Genomic DNA, 10,195 nt, shown 5'->3' with positions numbered 1-10,195 from the left:
ATTCCAAAAGACCCTTCACAATATTTTAACCCCCTAGGTTCAAATGGAGAAGCTCACCACACCTGAGTAAAGAGAAGTTCAGTAACCACATCCTGAAAAGATGGCAATATTATTAAATAATAAACAGATTTTCTTATACCATCTATCCTGAATACAGTTACCCTTCCCTTTACTCCTCCCTGCTCCTTTCCACCTCTCCTTTATATATATCCACTTTTTTTTCTGTCTCTCATTAGAAAAGATCAGGTTTCTAAGAAACAACAGCAAGACACAAGAAAATAAAATATAATAAGATAAAACAAAAACCATCACATTGAAGTTGGACAAGGCTAACAAAGGGAAGTCCTTAGTCCCATGAAGGTAGGATGCTCCAGAATGGGGGAATTTGAAGGCAGAGAGGGGGAGTAGGTGATAGGTGGGGGCACACCCACATAGAGGCAGCAGGAGGGGGGATTGGATAGGGAGTTCCAGGGAGGTGATGGGTAAAGGAGATAACATCTGAAATGTAGCAAGTAGAATATTTAATAAAATAAATACATTAAAATGTATAAAACAATATCTTCATAAAATAACAAAAGGGGAGGTATAACCATGTACACCACAAATTTATTTAAATAATGTTCTTTTTATTTTATTTTATTTTATTTTATTTTATTTTATTAAAATTCGGCCAAGGACCTTTCTGCTGAGTGTCTATGGCACTCTACAACTAGGCATATTTATGCATAGGTATAAAGAAAGGATCTACTTATGGCATGATCCTGATTAGGTATTTAATAAGGGGAAGAGGGCATGATTAGTGTTTTTCTCTGCAGGATGCTAAAAGAGCATGGTGGCTGCCAGAGCAACAGCTAAGACATGCTGATGCCAGGACAAAGAATGATGCTGACCTGTGAGCTTGCTGAGTGCCCTGACAGTGGTGACTGAGAAGCTGTATTGGACATATGTTCCCAACCTTCTTTTGCATACCTATACCCCTGATGGGACAAACTGCCTTATCTCAAGTTCTTAGACCTTGTGGGATAGAGAATCAAAAAGAGAAGTTATAGTGACTTGTATTTTTCTTAAAGGTGAGCAGTTATTCGGACTCAATCATGGACTAGTCTAGAAATCAATCCATTATTGGAAATAATAGTCTTCATTTGGAAGGCTGGTTCTGGACATTTTCGGAGACATATTTGAAAGTTAGCTGCAGTTCCTATGATGTTATTTTAGTAAGAGATAAAGTTGGGACAGGATCTGGATTTCAAACAAGTATTAGTACCTGTGTTAATGCTTTTTAATTGTCAAGTTAAAATTACTTTCCTTTCTTCTACAGTATTTCATGTAAGTTGCATTGATTGTACACTTTCTAATTGTGTTAGTGTGTTGAAATCTGACATGTCAGTTATAGAGGTCTATCAACCAGCTTTTGTTTTATTGCCTTGAGTATCACAGAACCATGCTCTTCTGAAAAAGGCTGGCAAGTGCTGGAAGAAATGAGTTAGGCTTTAAGCAGAAGCAAGAGGGGAGTGGGCTTGATTATTGCTGGTATAACTGCTTTAATCACATTAATTGCTAGCACCACTGCTTCTGGATTAGCTTTGAAACAAGAAGTTAAGACAGCTACTTTTGTTAATCATTTAGCAAGAAATGTTACTAATGTGTTGAATATACAAGAGGATTTAAATAAGCATTTGAAACAATGGATTGATGTTTTTTATACTCAAATTATTCTATATTCAAATTATTGGGAGAAGTTTCAGAGTTTAAGAGTAAGGAGCCATCTCGAGTATCATGCCAAATAACATTGTATTCATGTTCTAAAATTTACAGTGGAAGTCATTATGATTAGGAAAAAGTTTAAAGACACTTGCAGTGTATTTGGCATAATTCTAACACCTCTCTGGATATTTTAACTTTGCATAGTGAGCTTATGAATTTAAAGAATGCTGCTCTGCTAAGTGTTGATGCAGTAGATACTGCTGATAAAATTACTCATGGCCTGAGGTCAGTATTTCTATTTTGGTTAAGGTTCAAGAATGGCATATATAGCTTGATCATGCTACCCCTTTTTGTCCTGGGAATACTTTTATTCCTGCCAATTATGTTAAAGCTTGTCTTTAACAACATCAACATGTTAGCAGCCAAAGTACATGGCTGGAACTTGAAAATGGACCCTTAGACAGAGTTATTAAATTAACAGGCTGTCAAGCCAAGGACAGGTAAGAGTCTACACAGAACCTTACCAACCTAAGACAGTAATGCATTTCTTTTGATAATGCATATTCCACGAAAGGTAAGGATGACATTTTTGTCAGAATGACCTAAGACAGGCTCAGTCTTGTTTATGAAATAAAAAGGGGCACAGGTGGAGAGCTTTTGGGACTGCTTGACAAGAATCTGCCATGGGCCAAGGATAAGGAAATGGGCTGCATGGCAGGAATATGACATTGGCCAAGGACAAGGAAGTGGGCTTCAGGCAGGAATCTGACATTAGGCTAGAACAAAGAAATAATTCCAGGCAGAAATCTAAATCTTAGGCTAGAACAAGGAAGTAATTTCAGGCAGGAATCTAAATCTTATGCTAGAAAAAGGAAGTAGGCTTCAAACATAAAAGTGATGTTGGGCTAGGACAGGAAAGTTGGCTCGGATATTTTGGTCATCCTGATAAGCCCTTAGAAAAAGTGATCATGGGAGAGCTCATGTAACTCTGTTTATTGCCTTGCTTGTTCTTTGACTATTTGTGTTTATTGTCTTGCTTGTTCCTTGACTATTTGCATCTATTGTATTGCTAGTTCCTCAACCTAGAACTGACTTTAATACTTACATGTAATTAAAATGGCATAAAAGCAAAAAGGAGGATGGGATATAGGATAGGGAGTTTCTAGGGAGCTGAAATGGGGAAAGGAGATGACATTTGAAATGTAAATATATAAAATATTCAATTTTAAAAAGGCAAAAAGAAAGAAAAGCGTCCCAAGAGAAGGCAGAAGAATCAGAGACCAAGTCATTCACACACTCAATAGTCTCGTAAAATTATTACACTGAAAGCTACAATACACACACAGGGGACTTAGTACAGACCCATGTCTGTCCTGTGCCTTCTGCTTCTGTCTCTGTGAGTTCAGATGAGCTTTTCTCAGTTGATTCAGAGGACTTTGAACTCTGGGTATCTTTCTTCCCCACTCTCTCTCTCTCACTCTCTGCTTCCTCTTCTACAGAGTTCCCTGAGCTCTGAGTTCAGATATTTGATGAGACAATCCATTTAAAGCTAGGTATTCCAAGGTCTGTCTGAGTCATTTCATTGGTACCCATTTTTTAGACCAGTAGTGTTTGCTTTTACCCCAGATTTCTAAGGTATTTAGTTTCTGATTCTTGGTCACCCAAGCAGTGTCATGTATGAGTTTCATCTAGTGGAGTTAGTCTTATGTCAAATCAGACCTTGGCTGGTTACTAACACAAGCTTTGTGCCACTGTTATCTTAGCATACTTTGCAGGCAGGACAGATTATAGAACAAATGTTTTGTGGCTAGGCTGGAGTTTGTTTCTCTTTGGTTGCCTACAGTGTACCTTCCCATAATAAAGACACTGAAATGTAGGGATGAAGGTTCTCTCTAGGCATCAGTTTGACTTTTCCATGTCCAGGGAGAAGTTGTGTTGGTATTGCTTTCAGAAATGAGAACCTGCTGTCAGTTTGCAGAGCGCAACCTATTGTCTTGAAACAGATTGGATTGTCAGGGAATTTTCTTAGGACCACTTTGGCCAACAAATTGATTGAATGTAATCTAATCCCAATACTGGGAATTTTGTTTGGTGACAAGAGATGGTTATTTGGGATTTCAAGCAACTCCATCAATATGTGGAGACATTATTGGGATCACCTTCATATATTTTATGAAGTTTCTAGTGCACTAGATTTCCATACACCCCTCAATTCTAGCTTTCTCTCCCCATATTTCTTCCTTCAACCCATTTCTCCTCCAGAACCCCCATTCCTGTTTCCTGCCTCAAGTTTCTAATTTCTAACATTTGTCTGCAAATTTCACAGCAGTTTTTTAGTAGCTAAGTATTACTCCATTGTGTAAATGGACCATATTTTCTATATCCATTCTTCAGTTGAGGGACATTTAGGTTGTTTCCAATTCCTTGCTCTTATAAATAGAACATAAATGAACATGCTTGAACAAGTATACTGGTGGTAGGACAGTGTCCTTTGGGTATATGCCCTAGAGTGGTGTAGCTGGTGTTACGGGAAATTCCACTAGGCTTCTCCCAGGGATATAACAATAGCTTATGTCATCACCTGCCACAGCCAGGTGCTGCAGGTGTGGGTTTCATATAAAAGGGCTGCCCACTCTGCCTCTCTGTTACATGTGTTCCTGGCTGGTCTATCGCCTCCTTTCTGTTGTTCTGTTGTTCTCTGCCACTCCCATTCTCTGCTCTCATGACTCCGCACCCATTTCTGTCTGTCAGTCTACATGTTCCACTTGTCTGCCTCTACCCTTTCTCGGGGTCATTATTCCCTTCTCTTCCCCTAAATAAACCCCCTTTATACCAGATCAGTTGTATGGTGTAATTACTAAGGGGCACACCCTGCCCTGAGTCAACCAGGTACTGTCTCATGGCCTTATATTTCACAACAGCTGGTCTTGAGGTAGATATAGTCTCAATTTTCTGAGTCCTCAGAAATTCTTGAGTCAGTGTCTATAAGTTTTTTAAAAAATATTTTATTTGTGATCTTTCAATTACTTGAATGTGTGTACAGGTTTGTGCTCCTGAATGTAGTGCTCACAGAGGTCAGAAGATGGTGTTGGATCCCCTGGATCTGGAGTGACAGGTTGTCTTAAACTGCCTAATATGGATGCTATGAGCCACACTTAGTTCTTCTGGAAGAACAGTACATAGTTTTAACTACTGAGTAACGTTAACCACTAATCCATCTTTCACCCCCTGCCTCCTGCAAATTATTTTTATTCCAACAGGACTCCGAAACTCAAAACCAGCTCTAACCCTTCTCCCACAAAAGCTGGAACATAAGATAAATCTTCAACATGAATCTGTACCACAGCCCAATCCCAGGAAGCACTGGTATCAAATGATGCCATACTCCTTTCTGAGGAGGAAAAGCCGATGAGAAATACAAAATACTTCAAGTCCTCATTTCAGTTTAGCTGCTTTGCAAGCCAATCTAGGTAGGTTCCTGGAACCCACAATCTACTATGATAATTGGTAGGAGTGGCCTAGCAAATGCTGCATTTTTATCTCTACGTATAACCACACGCCTTGCTGTGTTAGCTAGTTTTCTAGTTATTGTAACACCATACCTGGAGAAATAATTTAAGAAAGGAAGGATTTGCTTATGGCTTGAGGGGCATGGTCCAATATGTTTGGAAGTCATGAGAAGAAAGAGTAAGGGTTGCTGGGGATATCGTCTCTATGAGCAGAAAACAAAGAGAGATGAATCCAAGTGCTCACCTCATTTTCTTTTTTCTTTTTATTTAGTTGAGAACCTTAGCTCATGAGTTAGTACCACTCTCATTCAGTTACATTTTGTTCCTCAATTAAGCCTCTCTGAAAAATTCCCTCACGTATATGCCCAGAGGTATGAGTCCTATATTTGTAAATAGAGGCAATTTGATGATAAAGGTTGAGTATCACAAGCCCATTCACTCTTGAATTAACACCTAATGTGTTACTTTTATTTCTTTAAAATTTTAAGATATTTTACTTAAATTATTTTACACAGTATATTCTGATCATGTTCCCCCTAACTCCTCACAAATCTTCCCCACCTCCTTAGCCACCCAACTTTATGTCCATGACTAACATACCACCTTTTAACTTTAAGATTCTGCCTTTGACCCTCAGAATAGACATCTCAGTTCATCATGGTGGAGAGGACTAGCAGTGATACTGTCAGAGAGATGAACACTGGAACTTGGCCTGCTTTCTCTTCTCTTCCTTTATTCAGTCTGGGACACTGTGAGATGCCGAAACTCAGATTCCTGGTGAGTCCTCAATACTCAATAAATCCTGTCTGAAAATGCCCTTGCAAAATCATCCAGCTATGCATCAGACCCAGTGAAGCTGACCATGAAAACCAACCATCAGTTGTCCAGGGAGGACAGGAATCCAGATGTGTCTCCTTTGCTGCACCATCTTTTCTGAGGAAGAACTGAACTTAAGTGATGTTTTTATCTTTGTGTTGACAGCAGCCTCCTCCCCAGGTGCTCAGAAAGTTTTCTTTCTGTGCCCATCATATTTTAAACCTCTTGACTCTCATTTCCCTGTGAGCATTTTAGTCCCAGAGGCTATTTCTGTTGAGTAATACTGACTAAGGTATTCTCTGAGCAGGGACTTATACACAGGCATGAAATTCTTGAAATGGGAGTGCTATTGTCTAAAAATGTCCTGCTATCTATAAGAGCATTCACCTCAGAACCAGCAGAAAATTGCCTTGTGGAGACAGCTGGGCTAAAGCTAATCTGAAGGCATGGGGGCAGGTGTTTGTAGAGAATGTAGGGGCTGGGCCAGATAATTTTCAGTGAGAGTCCATATTCTGCTCCTGTGTGCCTCCCCAAGGTACATAACTGCTATCTTTTCCGTTCCATAAATTTCTTAAGCACTGTGATAGCCACATGCCCAGCTACACTAATCATCATTGTAAGGTGCACACTAACATTCCGCATCTCTTTTCTAGTGGTAGTTTGAGGCTGTGTCGTAAAGGTGGAAAGATAGACACCTATTGCAACCTTCAGCAAGAGAACTGAGAAGCTCCCTACTGTCTGAGCCTCAAGCATAATGATGCTGCCTGCTCTGCAAGCCATAACCCTACTTTTGTAGCAAGTGACACCATGCCAGACTGTTCTTGCATGCTAATAAACTACCACAGCCTGCAGCTTGAGGCCTCACACCTGCCAGAGAAGCTGCCTTTGCTGAGGCCCTTGGCTCATACAACGCAAGGTCAAATTGTTGCAGTATGTACTCTGAGGCCATATGTGCTGGCTTTGGTCTGCTACTGAAAGTCAACTGTGGTCAGAAGAATAAGCTGCAGCCCTATGACAAAGAAAAAATTACCTAATGTCTAGGTCTTAAAGACTTTATGGATACAGTTGTATAAAGCTAATTATGCCAAGTAAAAATCTATTGGGCATAGCATAGTCTCTAAAAAGCACCAATGTCTAAGTGGCACCTAGATACCAGGGTGTAAGGCTGCTTCCAACACTTGATCATTTCTTTTATAGTTTAGCTTTAAAATTTGTTTCATCTCCTTTTCAAGTGTTGCTGCTCATTGACCAATGCTGGTATTTAAAAACATGTGTGCACATGCAAACACTTACATGCTTTCCTCTTTGTTTTTCTTCTAAATTCAGTTTATTGTATAAAGAGTTAGTTATAAATTAGTGAGTATGAAGTTAATTAGCAATAATTAATAAATAGTATAGTGAAAGAGGTGTATGCTATTTCATGTAAGCCAATGCTTGTAGGTTCCAAATGAGAATAATGTAACTAAATTTTATTTCATTTAAATGAAGAAGTCAACTACTCACAGAAACAAAAGTCTTCCTGGATCTAAATGCACATCCTGAAAGCCCTGCACACCATTAAGATCTTTTCTTCTTCCTGTTTATATCTCCTTATTCCACTGGCTGTACCTGGCTGCTTATTAATTATGGCGCAGACACAATACAAATAATGACTAATTGGTGAACATTCTTTTGAACATCATTATTCTGTCTCCTAGATGAAGCATGAGAAAAACAGAATAGGTTTTCATGATAAATGTTAGAATAATAGTTTAACACCGAAATGAGACAGAAAAATGCAATGTGTGCTTTGAGTGTAATTTAAATTCTCTTAGGTTTTTTTTAAATATAACTATAACCTAGGATTTAAATTATTTTATACTCATATTTACTAATGAGAATTTACTGTTCTTATTGCTTTATTGAGAATGGGGCTTAACACCTTTCCCACAGGGAGGTGATTTGGGAATAGGTTCTGTTTACTATGTAGATAGGCAGGCTAAGGATAACCTCTAATGTTAGATATGATTTACTACACTTCTATTTTCTATAAAAAAGAGGTAAAATCAAATATGCTGTTTACTCATGTATATGCCCTACAATAACCTTCACTCATGCAATCCATGCAATTGCACGAGCATGTGGTGATTCCTCCAGTTTCGAAGGAAACTCGAGCTTGCTCTCATGATGAGTTGACTCTATCCACCTACATTCCCATCAACAGCTGCCAGGTCTCCTTCTCTACACTTTCTGATGAGCACAAACTGAATGTCCAAAATGATGAGCAACATTGGTAAATCAAATTAGAGTTTACAAAGAAAAACATTACAACTAACACAAGAGATTATTACATCAATAATCTTAGAGGTTATTACAAACAACTTCATATCAAATGTCCAATATCCTACAAGAAAGATAAAATTTTTAGATATGTGTTTACCTGCCTGGGGTTGCATCCAAGGGAAAGAGAAAACCTAAACAAACCAATGATGTACAATAGCTTTATCAGTAAAATTATGCTATTGATCCAAGGGTAAGACCAGATGGTTTTGTGACTAAATTTTAGCAATTAATAGTAAAAACAATATTTCTAGCTATGCCCAAAATATGAGAAAGTAATTCTTCCCAAATTCTGATGCCAAAGCCCAATGAAAACACTGTCAAAAGGAAAGTTCTGGACAGCAACATCAATGAACGTAGATTTAAATACTTCAAAAAATAAATAAAAGTAAGCATGATAAACCAGGGCAATATAATGAAGGTCAAAAGCCATGTGGTCAAGCCAGGGATCTGAAAGACAACTTATACTTTATAGGCTCTAACACAATGCAAGTCACATATAAAAGTCATGCTAAAGAAACAAACAACAACTAAAATCTTTAGATTGGTAATATTTAATACCTTTATAATTTTTACTTGTGAGATTACAATTTAATTATTGCATCTCTTCCTGTGGTTTCTCTCTATTCAATCTGTGGTCTCCCCCTTTTCACTAATTGTTACTACAGGCATATCTGTATTTATATATACATATATATTTCTAAATATAACCTATTGAGACAATATAGAATGCTATTTGTCTGTATGCTTTCTTTTAGAATCTGGAATACACTGATGTCCTCTGTCAGGACTTCATCTAACGTGGTACCCATTGTCTTCACTACAAAAATGAGATGAGAAAGATCAATCATACTGGAAAAGGAGACATTCAAAATGTTTTGATTCTTAATGATGTCTGGTATATAGATACTCTAAAGATTCCACCAAAAATTATTTGACCAAATAAATCAATTCAACATGCTTTTAGAAAACAAAATCAACATAAAAAAGTCAGTAGTGTTGTTATTTTTAAAATTTAATCATCTGAAAATCAAAGAAGAGTTCTATTTATACTAGCTATAAAATAAACAAAATAAAATAGCCAGAAATAAATTTAATCAAGAAACTAAAAGTGTTTTCAATGCAAACTATAAAACACTTATGAAAAAAATTGTGGAGAAGAGAAAAAGATGTGGAAAGACACCCCATGCTTACAGATTAGAAGAATCAATGTTATTAATGTGTCAACAATATTCATGGCAGTTTGTAGATTCATTGTCATCCCTATGGAAACACTAATATCAGTCCTATTTCTAGAAAAAAATACCATAAAATTTATGTGGAGTTCCATAAAATCCAAAATAGGTAAAGCCATCTTGATAAAAAAATCAAAAGTTATTACCCATGTTAGTTGTTTCTTTCTTGCTATATGATACAATGCCATGGCCCAAAGCAACTTAGGGAGAAGGGCTCATTTTAATTTTCAGAGTATAGCCCTTCATCATTTGAAGCTAGGGCAGTAACCCAAAATGGGAACCTGGAGATAGGAGCTGAAACAGAGACCACAGGAGAACCCTGCTGACATTGCATGTTGAGCCTGCTGTCTTAGCCCAGGGATAGTTCTGCCTACTGTTGACTGGGCCCTTCTACAGCAATACAGGCCAATCTGATGCAGACAATCACTCAGTTGTGGTTGTCTCTTCGAAGTTGAGTCTAGTTACTGTCAATTGATAAAATTAAACCAGCCAACCTTATCTGTTCTTATAATATTCTATAAAGCTGTAGTAGCTAGCCAAAATACCATGGTACTGGAATAAAGAAGTAGCGCACCAACCAATAAAACTAGAAATAGAGAGTAGAGGTAAACA

Source organism: Arvicanthis niloticus, chromosome 18, assembly GCF_011762505.2.
Source record: "Arvicanthis niloticus isolate mArvNil1 chromosome 18, mArvNil1.pat.X, whole genome shotgun sequence".
NCBI lineage: Eukaryota > Metazoa > Chordata > Mammalia > Rodentia > Muridae > Arvicanthis > Arvicanthis niloticus.
This window is presented reverse-complemented; position numbering follows the sequence as displayed.